This window comes from Heterodontus francisci, unplaced genomic scaffold (assembly GCF_036365525.1).
Source record: "Heterodontus francisci isolate sHetFra1 unplaced genomic scaffold, sHetFra1.hap1 HAP1_SCAFFOLD_66, whole genome shotgun sequence".
Classification (NCBI taxonomy): domain Eukaryota; kingdom Metazoa; phylum Chordata; class Chondrichthyes; order Heterodontiformes; family Heterodontidae; genus Heterodontus; species Heterodontus francisci.
Window position 1 is genome coordinate 8850386 of NW_027140986.1, and position 18506 is coordinate 8868891.

Genomic DNA, 18506 nt, shown 5'->3' on the forward strand with positions numbered 1-18506 from the left:
AGGAGCCAAGTTAAAAAGTAGGACCTCAGAGGTAGTAATCTCAGGATTCCTACCAGTGCCACGTGATAGTCAGAGTAATAATGAAAGAATAGTCAGGATGAATGCGTGGCTTGAGAGATGGTGCAGGAAGGAGGGGTTCAGATATTTTGGACATTGGGACCGGTTCTGGGGGAGGTGGGACTATTACAAATTGGACGGTCTGCACCTGGGCCGGACTGGAACCAATGTCCTTGGAGGTGCTTTTGCTAACGCTGTTGGGGAGGGTTTAAACTAATGTGGCAGGGGGATGGGAACCAATTGAGGTCAGTTGACAGTAAGGAGGTAGTAACAAAAGCTTGTAAGGAACTAGATAATGAAGTCAGTGTGACTAAGGGGAAGAGCAGGCAGGGAGCAGATGATGAATATAAAGGGACTGGTGGTCTGAGGTGCATTTGTTTTAATGCAAGAAGTGTAGTAGGTAAGGCAGATGAACTTAGGGCTTGGATTAGTACCTGGGAGTATGATGTTATTGCTATTACTGAGACTTGGTTGAGGGAAGGGCATGATTGGCAACTAAATATCCCAGGATATCGATGCTTCAGGCGGGATAGAGAGGGAGGTAAAAGGGGTGGAGGAGTTGCATTACTGGTCAAAGAGGATATCACAGCTGTGCTGAAGGAGGGCACTATGGAGGACTCGAGCAGTGAGGCAATATGGACAGAACTCAGAAATAGGAAGGGTGCGGTAACAATGTTGGGGCTGTACTACAGGCCTCCCAACAGCGAGCGTGAGATAGAGGTATAAATATGTAAACAGATTATGGAAAGATGTAGGAGCAACAGGGTGGTGGTGATAGGAGATTTTAATTTCCCCAACATTGACAGGGATTCGTTAAGTGTCAGAGGTCCAGATGGAGCAGAATTTGTAAGGAGCATCCAGGAGGGTTTTCTAGAGCAGTATGTAAATAGTCCAACTCGGGAAGGGGCCATATTGGACCTGGTGTTGGGGAATGAGCCCGGCCAGGTTGTTGAAGTTTCAGTAGGGGACTACTTTGGGAATAGTGATCACAATTCCGTAAGCTTTAAAATACTCATGGACAAAGACAAGAGTGGTCCTAAAGGAAGAGTGCTAAATTGGGGGAAGGCCAACTATACCAAAATTCGGCAGGAGCTGGGAAATGTAGATTGGGAGCAGCTGTTTGAAGGTAAATCCACATGTGATATGTGGGAGGCTTTTAAAGAGAGGTTGATTAGCGTTCAGGAGAGACATGTTCATGTGAAAATGAGGGATAGAAATGGCAAGATTAGGGAACCATGGATGACAGGTGAAATTGTGAGACTAGCTAAGAGGAAAAAGGAAGCATACATAAGGTCTAGGCAGCTGATGAAAGACGAAGCTTTGAAAGAATATCGGGAATGTCGGACCAATCTGAAAAGAGGAATTAAGAGGGCTAAAAGGGGTCATGAAATATCTTTAGCAAACAGGGTTAAGGAAAATCCCAAAGCCTTTTATTCATATATAAGGAGAAAGAGGGTAACTAGAGAAAGGATTGACCCACTAAAGGACAAAGGAGGAATGTTATGCTTGGACTCAGAGAAAATGGGTGAGATTCTAAACGAGTACTTTGCATCGGTATTCACCGAGGAGAGGGACATGACGGATGTTGAGGTTAGGAACAGATGTTTGATTACTCTAGGTCAAGTCGGCATAAGGAGGGAGGAAGTGTTGGGTATTCTCAAGGGCATTAAGGTGGACAAGTCCCCAGGTCCGGATGGGATCTATCCCAGGTTACTGAGGGAAGCGAGAGAGGAAATAGCTGGGGCCTTAGCAGATATCTTTCCAGCATCCTTAAACACGGGTGAGGTCCCGGAGGACTGGAGAATTGCTAATGTTGTCCCCTTGTTTAAGAAGGGTAGCAGGGATAATCCAGGTAATTATAGACCGGTGAGCCTGACGTCAGTGGTAGGGAAGCTGCTGGAGAAGATACTGAGGGATAGGATCTATTCCCATTTGGAAGAAAATGGGCTCATCAGTGATAGGCAACATGGTTTTGTGCAGGGAAGGTCATGTCTTACCAACTTAATAGAATTCTTTGAGGAAGTGACAAAGTTGATTGATGAGGGAAGGGCTGTCGATGTCATATACATGGACTTCAGTAAGGCGTTTGATAAGGTTCCCCATGGCAGGCTGATGGAGAAAGTGAAGGCGCTTGGGGTCCAAGGTGTATTAGCTAGATGGATAAAGAACTGGCTGGGCAACAGGAGACAGAGAGTAGCAGTAGAAGGGAGTTTCTCAAAATGGAGACGTGTGACCAGTGGTGTTCCACAGGGATCCGTGCTGGGACCACTGTTGTTTGTGATATACATTAATGATTTGGAGGAAAGTATAGGTGGACTGATTAGCAAGTTTGCAGACGACACTAAGATTGGTGGAGTTGCAGATAGTGAAGGGGACTGTCAGAGAATACAGCAGAATAGATAGATTAGAGAGTTGGGCAGAGAAATGGCAGATGGAGTTCAATCAGGGCAAATGCGAGGTGATGCATTTTGGAAGATCCAATTCAAGAGTGAACTATACAGTAAATGGAAAAGTCCTGGGGAAAATTGATGTCCAGAGAGATTTGGGTGTTCATGATTAGATTAGATTAGATATACAGCACTGAAACAGGCCCTTCGGCCCACCGAGTCTGTGCCGACCATCAACCACCCATTTAGACTAATCCTACAATCCTACCAAACATCCCCATCTGTCCCTATATTTCCCTACCACCTACCTACACTAGTGACAATTTATAATGGCCAATTTACCTACCAACCTGCAAGTCTTTTGGCTTGTGGGAGGAAACCGGAGCACCCGGAGAAAACCCACGCAGACACAGGGAGAACTTGCAAACTCCACACAGACAGTGCCCAGAATCGAACCCGGGTCCCTGGAGCTGTGAGGCTGCAGTGCTAACCACTGCGCCACTGTGCCGCCACAGTGTTCAGGTCCACTGTTCCCTGAAGGTGGCAACGCAGGTAAATAGAGTGGTCAAGAAGGCATGCGGCATGCTTTCCTTCATCGGACGGGGCATTGAGTACAAGAGTTGGCAGGTCATGTTACAGTTGTATAGGACTTTGGTTCGGCCACATTTGGAATACTGCGTACAGTTCTGGTCGCCACATTATCAAAAGGATGTGGATGCTTTGGAGAGGGTGCAGAGGAGGTTCACCAGGATGTTGCCTGGTATGGAGGGCGCTAGCTATGAAGAGAGGTTGAGTAGATTAGGATTATTTTCATTAGAAAGACGGAGGTTGAGGGGGGACCTGATTGAGGTGTACAAAATCATGAGAGGTATAGACAGGGTGGATAGCAAGAGGCTTTTTCCCAGAGTGGGGGTTTCAATTACTAGAGGACACGAGTTCAAAGTGAAAGGGGAAATGTTTAGGGGGGATATGCGTGGAAAGTTCTTTACGCAGAGGGTGGTGGGCACCTGGAACGCATTGCCAGCGGAGGTGGTAGATGCGGGCACGATGGAGTCTTTGAAGATGTATCTAGACAGATACATGAATGGGCAGGAAGAAAAGAGATACAGAACCTTAGAACATAGGCGACATGTTTAGAGAGAGGATCTGGATCGGCGCAGGCTTGGAGGGCCGAAGGGCCTGTTCCTGTGCTGTAATTATCTTTGTTCTTTGTTCTTTGTTCTTTGTTCCTTTGTGCTAGGTAATACTCCAACCAGTGGAGAGCTTTCCCTCTGATGTCCTTTGGTTCCAGTTTTGCTGTGGCTTCTTAATGCCATGCTCAGTCAAATGTTGCCGTGATGTCAAGAGCAGTCACGCTCCCCTCACCTCTGGCATTCAGCTCTTTTGCTCATGTTTGGACCAAGGCTGTAATGAGATCAGGAGCTGAGTGGCCCTGGCGGAAACTAAACTGAGCGTCAGTGAGCATATTATTGCTGAGCAAGTGCTGCTTGAAAACACGATTGATCACCCCTCCCATCTCTTTGCTGATGATCGAGAGTAGACTGATAAGGCGGCAATTGGCCAGGTTGGATTTGTTCTGCTTTTTGTGCACAGAGCATACCTGGGCAACTTTACACATCGCCAGGTAGATGTCAATGCTGCAGCCGTAATGCAACAGCCTGACTCGGCGTATGGCTAGCTCTGGAACACAAGTTATCAGTACTATTGCCAGAATATTGTCAGGGCCCAGAGCATTTGCAGTATCCGGTGCCTTCGGCTATTTCTTGATATCAGGTGGGGTGAATAAAATTGGCTGAAGAATGACGTCTGTGAAGCTGGTGACCTCAGCAGGAAGCCGAGATGGATCATCCACTCTGCACTTCTGGCTGAAGATGGATGCAAATATTACAGCCTTGTCTTTTGCACTGATGTGCTGGGATCCACTATTAGTGAGGATGTGGATATTTGTGGAACCTCTTCCTCCTGTTAGTTGATCATCTGTCCACCACCATTCGTGATTGGATGCGGCAGGACTGCAGATCTGTTTCAGTTTTATTGGACCTGCACTCATCCAGGCAAGTGTTACCTTGTAGGTTTAAGAGCGTACACAAAGCTTGTGGGAGGGGGTGGAGGAGTTTTATATCAACTTTGGGAAAAATGGAGTTCATCGACCAAAGGATTTACCTGTTTTTCTCGACAAGTTTTTTTATCTGGTGTGTCATCTGGCTTGAAAACTTGCCTGATTCAACAGGCTGAATTTTTCAAGCCTTTTGGAGATGGCCTGGGAGTCAGGACGGCTGGCAATACGAGTGGGGCAGGCATCGGGTTGGGGGCTGATCTGTGTGTTGTGGAATTGTTTAACTCTGTCGATCACATGTTGCTTCCACTGTTGGGTCTGCAAGTAGTCCTGTGTTGCAACTTCACCAGGCTGACCCTTCATTTTTAGGTATGTTTGGTGCTACTCCTGGGAAGCCTTCCTACACTCTCATTGAACCAGGGTTGATCCCACGGCCTGATGGTAATGGTAGAGTGGGGGATATGCCGTGCCATGAAGTTACACATTGTGGCTGAATATAATTCTGCTGTTGCTTCTGTTGCCTATGGCACAAAGCGTCTCGTGGATACCCAGTTTTGAGTTGCTACATCTGTTTGCAATCTATGCCATCTCGCATGGTGGCTTTGCCACACACTACAATGGTGACTATACCACTATGTAAAGACAGGACCTTGGCTCAAGAGGGACTGTGCTGTGGTTAATCATAGAGTCAGAGTCATAGAGTTATACAACACACAAACAGGACCTTCGGCCCAACATGTCTGTGCCAGCCATCAAGCACCTAACTATTCTCATCCCATTTTCCAGCACTTGGCCCGGACCATTGTATGCTATGGCGTTTCAAATGCTCATCTACATAATTCTTAAATGTCGTGAGGATTCCTGCCTCTACCACCTCTTCAGGCAGTGCGTTTCAGAGTCCAACGACGCCTCTGGGTTGAAATTCTTTTCCTCAAATCCCCTCTAAACTCCCTGCCCCTTACTTTAAATCCATGCCCCCTGGTTATTGATCCCTCAGCTCAAGGAATAAGTTTCTTCCTATCAAACCTGTAAATTCTTTTTTCTTTTGGACCTCCTTATCTCGAGAGACAATGGATACGCGCCTGGAGGTGGTAACCTGTAAATGCCCCTCAGAATATTGTATACCTCAATCACGTCCCCCCTCAGCCTTCTCTGCTGTATGGAAAATAACCCAAGCCTTTTCAGTCTCTCTTCATATCTGAAATGCTCCAGCACAGGCAACATCCTGGTGAATCCCCTCTGCAATCTCTCCAGTGCAATCACATCCTTCATATAAGGTGGAGACAAAAACTGGACACAGCACTCTAACGGTGGCCTAACTTACATTTTATACAGCTCCATCATAACCTCCCTGCTCTTATATTCTATGCTTCAGCTAAAAAAGGCAAGTATCCCATGTGCCTTCCTAACCACCTTATCTACCTTTGCTGCTGCCTTCAATGATCTATGGACAAGTACACCAAGGTCCCTCTGACCCTCAATTCCCTTGGGTCCTACTATCCATTTTATATTTTCTTGCCCTGTTAGCCCTCCTATGCATCACCTTTTCAGGATTAAACTCCATTTGCCACTGCTCCGCCCATCTTACCAGCACATCTATATTGTCCTGTCATCTAAGGCTTTCCTCCTTCACTATTTACAATATCATCAATTTTAGTGCCATTTGCAAGCTTACTAATCATACTTCCTATATTCACGTCTGAATCATTAATGTACACTACAAACAGCAAGGGTCCCAGCACCGATCCCTGCGGTACAACACTGGTCACACGTCTGCATTCCCAAAAACAACCCTCAGCCATCAGCCTCCACCTCCTGCCACTAAGCCAAATTTCGATCCAATTTACCAAATTACCCTGGATCCCATGGGCTATTACCTTCTTAACCAATCTCCCATGCGGGACCTTAGCAAAAGCCTTACTGAAGTTCATGTAGACTACATAATCCACTTTACCCTCATCTTCACATCTAGTCACCTCCTCGAAAAATGTCAATGAAGTTTGTTAGACAGGATCTTCCCCTGACAAAGACATGCTGACTATCGCTGATTAATCACTGCCTCTCAAAGTGAAGATTAATCCTGTCCCTCAGAATTTTTTTCCCAATAGTTTCCATACCACTGATGTAATTATCTGTTAGATCCCTGTTCCCCTTCTTGAATAATGGTACCACATTCAGTGGCCTCCAGTCCTCTGGTAACTCTCCTGCTTCCAGAGAGGATTTTAAAATTTGTGTCAAGGGCCCTGCTATCTCCTCCCTTTCCTGATATAACAACCTGGGATGCATCTCGTCTGGGCCTGGGGATTTATCCACGTTAAATCCCACTAAAACAGCTAATATTTCCTCCGTTTCAATGCTAATTTGTACAAGTATATCACAATCCCCCTCCCTGATCTCTATGCCTACATCCTCCTTCTCCATCGTCAAAGCAGATGAAAAGTAGTCATTTAAAACCATACTTATGTCCTCCAGCTCGACACACAGATTGACACTTTGGTCCCTAATGGGCTGTACTCTTTCCCCAGTTATCCTCTCGCCCTTAATATACTTGTAAAACGCCTCTGGACATTCCTTTCTCTTGCCCACCAGTGTTTTTTTCTGTCCCTTCTTCGCTCTCTTAATTACATGTTTTCAGTACACCCCCCACCCCCAACCGCCCTCCGCATTCTACAGGCTCGAGGGGCAGAATAGCCTACTCCTGCTCCTATTTTGTATGTATCTATTCTCCCCCATGGCCTCCACTGTTTTCAGCGCTCGAAATATGCCACAAGCCCCCTTTTTTCCTGATCCTATCCTCGAGATCCTTTGACATCCAGAGTTCCCTGGGCTTGTTAGACGTACCCTTCACATTTACGGGTACATGCTGGCTCTGAACTCTCACTATTTCCTCCTTGAATGACTCCCAATGGCCTGATGCAGACATTCCATCAAGTAGGTGCTCCCAGTCCACTTTAGCCAGATCCTGTTTTTCATATTCATATTGGCCTTCCCCCAATTCGGTACTTTTATTTCCGGTCCCTCCCGGTCCTTTTCCATAGCTACCTTAAATCTTACAGAGTTATGACCACTAAGCCCGAAATGCTCCCCCACTGGTACTTCTATAACTTGTCCAGCTTCATTCCCTCGGATTAGGTCCAGGACTGCCATTTGTTGTGTCGGACATTTTACTTCCTGGCTCAAAAACTCTCCGATATGCATTTTAAGAATTCCGCCCCCATTGAGCCTTTTGCACAAAGAATATCCCAGTTAATACTGGGGGAACATGAACTCCCCTACTATAGCCCTATCAGTGCCTCACATTTGCCTACGTATCTGCTCCTCTATCTCTCCCTGACTGTTTGGAGGCCTGTCGTACACTGCCAACCAAGTGATTGCCCCTTTTTTGTTTTGAAGTTCTCCTCATATGCCCTCATTTGAGGTTCGCTCTAAGATACCATCCCTCCTTACTGCAGTAATCGACTCCTTGATCAACAGTGCAATGCCACCTCCTCTTTTACCCCCTCGTCTTTCTCGCCTAAAGATTCTATACCCTTGAACACTGAGCTGCCAGTCCTGCCCTTCACACAAATAAGTTTCTGTGATAGCATTAATATCATAATCCCATGTGCTAATTAATGCCCTCAAAACATTGGCCTCGCTTTAATAAAATAGATGCAATCCATCCTTGCATTATTCGCTCATGCCTTAACAGGTCTGTATTTGCTCTGCCTTCCAAACTGACTTAGATTTTCTTTTTTATTTGACAGTGCATCACCTTAACTGTACATCCAGTCTGATGCCATTGCGCTGCCAAATTAGTTTAACCCCCAAAAGCCCCCCTCCCACCCCAACAGCACTAGCAAGTCTACCAACAAGGATGTTGATAAAACACACACACAGGCACACACAAACCGATCAGACCCCAGGCACTGAGTGAGACAGATATACAACCACAAACACAGACAGACAAAGAGAATCACACACACACCGATCAGACCCCAGGTTCTGAGCCAGACAGATATACAAACACACACACAAACACACACGGTGGGATGGGAACCTTTGCAAAGAGTCAGAGGAGGGACGATCAAAGACAAGGGCAAAAGACAGTAAGGGGAATAGGAAAAGTGAAAGGCAGAGAAAACAAGGGACAGCATCAAACAAGGCCGCAGTGAAAACTAGTGGGAAGGGACCACATAATGTTAAAAAGACAAGCCGTAAGGCTGTGTGCCATAACGCAAGGAGCATTCACAATAAAGTGGATGAATTAATCGCGCAAATAGATATAAACGAGTCTGATACAGTCGGGATTACGGAGACATGGCTGCAAGGTGACCAGGGATGGGAAATGAACATCCAGGGGTATTCAGTATTTTGGAAACAGACAAAAAGCAAAAGGTGGTGGAGTTGCATTGCTGGTTAAATAGGTTTTTAATGCAATAATGAGGAAGGATATTAGCTCTGGCGATGTGGGATATGTATGGGTAGAGCTGAGAAACACTAAGGGGCAGGAAAGGTTAGTGGGGGTGTGTATAGACCCCCCAAACTGTATTGGTGATGTTCGGAATGGCATTAAACAGGAAATTATAGACGCATGCAATACAGGGACATTTGTATTTTCGGGTGTCTTTAATCAGCCTATAGATTGGACAAATCAAATTAGTCACAATACCGTAGAGGAGGAATTTTTGGAGTATATACGGGATGGTTTTCTGGACCAATGCGTTGAGGAACCAACTGGAGAAGAGACCATCCTAGACTGGGGATTGTGTAATGACAGAAGAATAATTGACAATCTGGTTGTGCAAGACCCCATGGGGAAGAACGACCATAATATGAAAGAATTCTTCATCAAGATAGGGAGTGACATAGTTGATTCTGAGACTAGGGCCCTGAATCTTAGTAAAGGAAACTGTGAGGGTATAAGGCGCCATTTGTCTATGATGGACTGGGAAACGTTACTTCAAGGGACGACGGTGGAAAAGCAATGGCAAACATTCAAAGTGTGCAAGGATGGACTGAAACAATTGTTTATTTCTGTCTGATGCAAAAGTAAAACGGGAAAGGTAGCCAAGGAGAGCGAAGATGATTCTCGACAGGTGCGAGAGTAAGAGGGTAATTGTTATGGGGGACTTTAACTTTCCAAATATCGACTGGAAATACTATAGTTCGAGTACTTTAGATGTGTCAGTTTTGGTCCAGTGTGTGCAGGAGGATTTGCTGACACAGTATGCAGACAGGCCAACCAGGGGCGATGCCACATTGGATTTGGTGCCGGGAAATGAACCCGGCCAGGTGTTAGATTTAGATGTAGGTGAGCACTTTGGTGATAGTGATCACAATTCGGTTCGGTTTACCTTAGCGATGAGCAGCGACAGGTATATACCGCAGGGCAAGAATTATAGCTGGGGGAAAGGAAATTATGATGCGATTAGGCAAGATTTAGGATGCGTCGGATGGGGAAGGAAACTGCAGGGGATGGGAACAATCGAAATGTGGAGCTTATTCAAGGAGCAACTACTGTGTGTCCTTGATAAGTATGTACCTGTGAGGCAGGGAGGAAGTTGTCGAGCGAGGACTCTATGGTTTACTAAAGAAGTTGAAGCGCTTGTCAAGAGGAAGAAGAAGGCTTATGTTAGGATGAGATGTGAAGGCTCAGTTAGGGCGCTTGAGAGCTACAAGCTAGCCAGGAAGGATCTAAAGGGAGAGCTAAGAAGAGCAAGGAGAGGACACGAGAAGTCATTGGCGGATAGGATCAGGGAAAACCCTAAGGCTTTCTTTAGGTATATCAGGAATAAAAGAATGACTAGAGTTAGATTAGGGCCAATCAAGGATAGTAGTGGGAAGTTGTGTGTGGAATCAGAGGAGATAGGGGAAGTGTTAAATGAATATTTTGCGTCAATATTTACAGTAGAGAAAGAAAATGTTGTTGAGAATACTGAGATTCAGGCTACTAGCCTAGATGGGATTGAGGTTCACAAGGAGGAGGTGTTATCAATTTTGGAAAGTGTGAAAATAGATAAGTCCACTGGACCAGATGGGATTTATCCTAGGATTCTCTGGGAAGCTAGGGAGGAGATTAAAGAGCATTTGTTCTTGATCTTTTTGTCGTCATTGTCGACAGGAATAGTGCCGGAAGACTGGAGGATAGCAAATGTTGTCCCCTTGTTCAAGAAGGGGAGTAGAGACAGCCCTGGTAATTATAGACCTGTGAGCCTTACTTCGGTTGTGGGTAAAATGTTGGAAAAGGTTATAAGAGACAGGATTTATAATCATCTTGAAAAGAATAAGTTCATTAGAGATAGTCAGCACGGTTTTGTGACGGGTAGGTAGTGCTTCACAAACCTTATTGAGTTTTTCGCGAAGGTGACCAAACAGGTGGATGAGGGTAAAGCAGTGGATGTGGTGTATATGGATTTCAGTAAGGCGTTTGATAAGGTTCCCCACGGTAGGCTATTGCAGAAAATACGGAAGTATGGGGTCGAAGGTGATTTAGAGCTTTGGATCAGAAATTGGCCAGCTGAAAGAAGACAGAGGGTGGTGGTTGATGGCAAATGTTCATCCTGGAGTTTAGTTACTAGTGGTGTACAGCAAGGATATGTTGTGGGGCCACTGCTGTTTGTCATTTTTATAAATGACCTGGAAGAGGGTGTAGAAGGGTGGGTTAGTAAATTTGCAGATGACACTAAGGTCGGTGGAGTTGTGGATAGTGCCGAAGGATGTTGTCGGGTACAGAGGGACATAGATAGGCTGCAGAGCTGGGCTGAGAGATGGCAAATGGAGTTTAATGCGGAAAAGTGTGAGGTGATTCTCTTTGGAAGGAGTAACAGGAATGCAGAGTACTGGGCTAATGGGAAGATTCTTGGTAGTGTAGATGAACAGAGAGATCTTGGTGTCCAGGTGCATAAATCCCTGAAGGTTGCTACCCAGGTTAATAGGGCTGTTAAGAAGGCATATGGTGTGTTATCTTTTATTGGTAGGGGGATCGAGTTTCGGAGCCACGAGGTCATGCTGCAGTTGTACAAAACTCTGGTGAGACCGGACCAGGAGTATTGCGTGCAGTTCTGGTCACTGCATTATTGGAAGGATGTGGAAGCTATGGAAACGGTGCAGAGGAGATTTACTAGGATGTTGCCTGGTATGGAGGGAAGGTCTTACGAGGAAAGGCTGAGGGACTTGAGGTTGTTTTCGTTGGAGAGAAGGAGGAGGAGAGGTGACTTAATAGAGACATATAAGATAATCAGAGGGTTAGATAGGGTGGATAGAGAGCGTCATTTTCCTCGGATGGTGATGGCAAACACGAGGGGACATAGCTTCCAGTTGAGGGGTGATAGATATAGGACAGATGTGAGAGGTAGTTTCTTTACTCAGAGAGTAGTAAGGGCGTGGAACGCCCTGCTTGCAGCAGTAGTGGATTCGCCAACTTTAAGGGCATTGAAGTGGTCATTGGATAGACATATGGATGAAAATGGAATAGTGTAGGTCAGATGGTTTCACAGGTCGGCGCAACATCGAGGGCCGAAGGGCCTGTACTGCGCTGTAATGTTCTAATTCTAATTCTAATTCCATGACTTCCAAGGGAAATTAGAGAAAGCATTAGATCCAAGGAAGATGCATATAAATTCGCTAGACAAAAAAAACAACAAACTTTAGGATTGGGAGCAGTTTAGAATTCAGCATAGGAGGACCAAGGGATTGATTAAGAAGGAGAGCAGAGTATGAGAGCAAGCTTGTGGGGAACAAAAAAACTGACTGTAAAGGTTAGTGAAGTCACATGTAGGTCCCTTTCGGTCAGAAACAGGTAATTTATTATGGGGAGCAAAGAAATGGCTGACCAACTAATTGTATACTTTGGTTCTGTCTTCACATAGGAGGACTCAAATATCATACCAGAAATGTTGGGGAACACAGGGCTTAGTGAGAGATGGGAACTGAAGGAAATCAGTATTAGCAGAGAAATGGTGTTGGGAAATTGGTGGGATTGAAGGCTGATAAATTCCCAGGACCTGATGGTCTGAATCCCAGAGTACTTAAGGAAGTGCTCTAGAAATGGTGGATGCATTGGTGGCCATCTTCCAAGATACGATAGACGCTGGAACAGTTCCTGCAGATTGGAGGGTAGCTAATGTAACCCCACTATTTAAAACGGGAGGTAGAGAGAAAGCAGGCGATTATAGACCAGTCAGCCTGACGTCAGAAGTGGGGAAAATTCTAGATTCCATTATTGAGTATTTTATAGCAGAGCACTTGGAGAACAGTGGTAGAAACGGCCAGAGTCAGCATGGATTCACGAAAGGGAAAGTATGCTTGACAAATCTAATAGAATCCTTCGAGGATGTAACTAGTGGAGATGATGAGGGGGAGCCAGTGGATCTGTTTTATTTGGACTTTCAGAAGGCATTTGAAAATGACCCACATAAGAGATTAGCATGTAAAATTAAAACGCATGGGATTGCGAGTACTGTATAGCAATGGATAGAAAATTGGTTGGCAGACAGGAAAAAAGAAGGAGGGATAAATGGGTATTTTTCCAAATGGCAGGCAGTGACTTGAGGGGTACCACAGGGATCGGTGCTTGGACCCCAGCTATTCACAATACATATTTATGATTTATATGAGGGAACTAAATGTAATATCTCCAAATTTGCAAATGACACAAAACTGGGTGAGAGAATGAGTTGTGAGGAGGATGCAGAGAGGCTTCAGGGTGATTTGGACAAGTTGAGTGATTGGCAAATGCATGGCAGATGCAGTATAATGGGGATAAATGCGAGGTTATCCAGTTTGGCAGCAAACACAGTAAGGCAGATTATTATCTGAACGGCTAAAAACTGAGAGAGGGGAATATGAAATGAGTCCTGTGTGTTCTCATACATCCGTCGCTGAAGGTGAGCATGCAGGCCCAACAGGTGGTAACAACTCAATGTAATGTTGGCCTTCATAGCGAGAGGATTCGAGTACAGGAGCAGGGATGTCTTGCTGCAATTCTCCAGGGCCTTGGTGAGGACGCACCTGGAATATTGGGTGTAGTTTTGGTCTCCTTATCTGAGGAAGGATGTTCTTGCTATAGAGGGAGTGCAGCGAAGGTTTACCAGATTGACTCCTGGGATGGCAGGACTGACGTATGAGAGGAGATTAAGTGGGTTAAGATTATATTCGCTGGAGTTCAGAAGAGTGAGGAGGATCTCATAGAAACCTATAAATTTCTAACAGGGCTTGACAGGGCAGATGTGGGAAGGATGTTCCCGATGTTGGGGGAGTCCAGAAGCTGGGGTCATTGTCTAAGGATACGGGGTTAACCTTTCAGGACTGAGATGAGGAGAAATTTCTTCACCCAGAGAGTGGTGAGCCTATGGAATTCGCTACCACGGAAAGCAGTTGAGGCCAAAACATTTTAAGTTTTCAAGAAGGCATTAGATATAGCTCTTGGGTTTAAGGGGATCAAAGGATATGAGGCGAACGCGGGAACAGGTTACTCAGTTGGGTGATCAGCCATGATCATAATGAATGGCGGAGCACGCTCGAAGGGTCGAATGGCCTGCTCCTGCTCCTACACACATACACACACACGCACAGGCACACACCGATCAGACCACAAGCACTGAGCCAGACAGGTATGCAAATACAGACACGCGCCACACACACACACCACACACACACACACACACACACACACGCACGCACACACACACACGCACACACAATCACTGATCAGACCCCAGGCACTGAGTTGGAGCGATATCCAAATAAATGCAGACAAACAGAGGCAGACACCACACACCCACAGACACACAGCAAACAGATTCCCGGCACTGAGGCAGACAGTTGTACAAACATTTAGACACAAACAGAGAAGACACAAACACACACACACCGATCAGAACACAGGCACTGAAACGGACAGATGTAGACACACGCACAAAGAGAGACAGACAGGCACACATACACGTGCTCTCAAACACAGATCAGACGACAAGCATTGAGCCAGACAGATATACATACACACACAAACACACACACACAAACACTGATCAGACCCCAAGCACTGAGCCAGACCGATGAGCAAGCACATACAGTCAAACACAGTCACACACCACACACCCACAAATGCACACCGATCAGACCCCAGGCACTGAGCCAGACAGATATTCAAACACAAAGACACAGGCACACACAAACACACACACACACACAGATCAGGCACCAGGCACTGAGCCCGACCGATATACAAACACAAACACACACACACACACACACACACACACACATAGACAGAAAGACAAATACTCACCCAATACACACCAATCAGACCACAGGCACTGAGCCAGACAGATATGGAAACACATACATATAAACACAGACACACATATACACAATCGCGCACACACACTTATCAGAGCCCAGGCACTGCGCCAGGCTGATATACAACCACATACACACAGCCAGACAGCGAGAGAGAGACACACGCACACACACACACAATAACACCAATCAGAAACCAGGCTGTGAGCCAGACAGATCTGCAAAGCAGCACACACACATGCACATGTACAGAGACACACACACACACACACCGATCAGAACCCAGGCACCAAGCCTGACAGATCTACAAAGGCAAACACACACACGTGCACACAGATGCAAACACAAACTCACACACACACCGACCAGACCCCAGGCACTGAGCCAGACAGATATACAAATACAGACATGCGCCACACACACACACCACACACACACACACCAATCAGAACGCAGGCTGTGAGCCAGACATACAAAGATTCACACACACACGCAGACATACACAAACACACACACACACACACACACACACACACACACACACACACACACACACACACACACACACACACACACACACACACACACACACACACACACACACACACAGCTCATACCCCAGGAACCAAGCCAGACAGATCTACACATACAAATACAAACAGACGCCACACACACACTACACTCACCGATCAGAACCCAGGCACCGAGCCAGGCAGCTATACAAACACACACGCACACACACACAAACAAACATACACCAACTCACACAGGCCAGATTTGATTAAAGCCTAACCTGCTGCTGTTGGGGCACTGGCTTCCACAATCCCTTCCAGCCTCGAAAAGTAGAGAGGCAGCATTGACAGATTTAGTGGTTCGAATGGAGAGGCGCTTTGGTCGGATCACAGCTGTCCTTTAGTTTTCTCTCATGCAGATCAGTGATAGATAATGTGCAGCCCCATGGGAGCAGACTGGCGCCATGGGAGCTGCAGGCGGTGTCCTCTTTCAAGAAGGAAGTGCATCTGCGCCCTTGACAGGCCCTCGTTCGATGCCCACGCAGGCAACACCAAGTTAGTCGAGATGCAACAACCAGAAGTCAGTCCCACTCTCGGTCGCACTGCCGAAAATTCTGGTTGTAAATATCTGCAGTACCAATGTTTTTACTGCAGTAAGCGTCCACCACGCTGAGGTCAAAGGGGCAGCTCTAGAATTAGAAAACACACAGCCTTCAGGAAAACACTATTAGGTGGCCCATGAATGAATATTAATTTGAGTGCAATTTGTGAACGTAATATTAGTTAAACGTTTATCCATGTCAATTTATGCAGATTGTTTTGTTAATAACTTTAGTTCCTTCACAGTGTGTGGGCATGTGAATGCCTCATGCAGGGATATTCTCTGTCCAGGTGCAGTGGAGATCTGAACTAAATGTCAGAGAAGAATGATGTTCTTGGATCTCTGGGTGCAGGGGTGGGAGGAAGGGGTGTGGGTAGCATTTGAATACATCTGATGTTTAATCACGTGTTCTCAGACCTCTCATGTTACTCGCTGCTTCACCGTGCCATGCCAGGCACCACATGGTCAGCTTTCGGTGTGGTCTCCAATTCTGCCTTCACGATGACAGTGCAGTGACTGGCACGACAGAGTCATCTCTCAGTGTGGGCACCAGGTCTGGCTGCTGATACAGCGCAGTGGGAGGGAAGTATAAAATATTTGTCAAAGAGGAGAATTGCTTTTGTCATCTCCCAATGTGATGTCCCTGTCTCACTGCAGTTACTGTCCCCCTCCCACCATCTCCATCTGCTGGTGTCCCTGTCTCACTGCAGTTACTGTCTCCCCTCTCACTATCTCCATCGATAACTCTGCCACACTCTCCTTGGTTTCTGCAAGTGTATCCGGTCCTTTCTCAATCTGATAGACTCCTTCCCTTGAGGTGTGTTTTGCAGATATCAGAGACTGACAATTTCAGTATGAGACATGAGTGATGACAGCAACCAGTTGTCAGACAAACTTGAAGCACACGCTCAGAATGGTGCAGGTTTAAGATACTTGGGTCAATTCCTTGTGTCTGCGAGGAACTGATCAATCCTGTAAACGGTGGCACTTACACATGAACATACTGAAAATTGTAATAATAACCAAGGAACTTGCAGTAAGCACTGATACTCAGCAAATAACTTATATAAATTATGTTACACATGCAAGATCTCCTCAGAATTTCGCTTAAGAGGATGTCGTATGAAAATAGAGATCTGAGGATCTGTCTGCCAACAGTCATTTTCTGGGATCCCTATTAATAATCTGACACTCGGGCAAACCAATAAACACTGAACTTAAATCAGAAAGTGCGGGAGATACTAAACAGATCTGACAACATTTGTGGAGACAAAATTAGCATTTCAGGTCTGTGACCTTTGATCAGAACAGGGAAAGATGAGAAATGTCATAGTTTATTTTTTGAAAGTGAAAAAAGGGGTCAAGAAGAAATAAAGTTAAGATGTGCGATAGGACGGAGGGCAGGAGAGATTATTTTTTTCATTATTATTCATTTATGGGGAGTGGGCGCCCCTGGCGAGACCAGCATTTCTTGACCATCCTTGATTGCTTTTGAGATGATGTGAGTTGCCTTCTTTAACTGTTGCAGTCCTGGGAGTGTAGGTATAGCCATAGTGCTGTCAGGAAGGGAGTGCTAGAATTTTAACCCAGCGACAGTGAAGGAACGATGATACAGTTCCAAGTCAGGATGGCGTGTTGCTTGGAGGGGATTGTTTCAGGTGGTGGTGTTCATATGTATCTGCTGCCCTTGTTCTTCTAGGTAGTAGTGGTAGCGGCTTTGGTAGGTGCTGTTCGAAGGAGACTTGGTGTGTTGCCACAGTGTACCTTGTTCTTGATACACACTGCTTGCACTGTGCGTCGGTGCTGGAGGGAATGAATGTTGAAGGTGGTGGCTGGGGTGCCAATCAAGCGGGCTGCTTTGTCCTGGATGGTTTCGAGATTCCTGTATGTTGTTGGAGTTGCACCCATTCAGGCAAGTGAAGAGTATTCCATCATACTCCTGACATGTGCCTTGTAGATGGTGAACATGCATTTGGGAGACGGGATATGAGGTACTAGCGGCAGAATTCCTAACCTCCGACTTGAGCCTGTATCCGTAGTGTTTACCTGTTTGGTCCAGTTCACTTTCTGGTTAATGGTTACCCACTGGATTTTTGAAAGTGGGGGTTTCAACAATTCTAATGCCATTGAACATCAACGGGAGCTGGTTAAATTATCTCATGTCTGTGATGGTCACTGACTGGCACTTGTGTGGTGCAAATAGTACATGCCACTTATTAACACAAGACTTGATGTTGTCAGGTCTTGCTGCATATGGACACAGGCTGCTTCAGTATATTATGAGTCACAAATGTTGTTGAACATCAGCGAATATCCCCACTTCTGACCTTATAATGGATGGAAAATCATTGATGAAGCAGCTGAAGATGGTTGAGCCGAGCACACGGCCCTGATGAACTCCTCATGGTGGGGCTGAGATGATTGACCTCCAACAACCACAACCAACGTTCTTTGTGCTCGGTAATTCTCCAACATGCCCATTGATTATAGTTTTTCTAGAACTTCTTAATGTCATGCTCAGTCAAATGCTGATGTGATGTCAAAAGCTGTCACACCCCCCTCACATCCGAACTTCAACTCTTTTGCCCATGTTTGGACCAAGGCTGTGATCC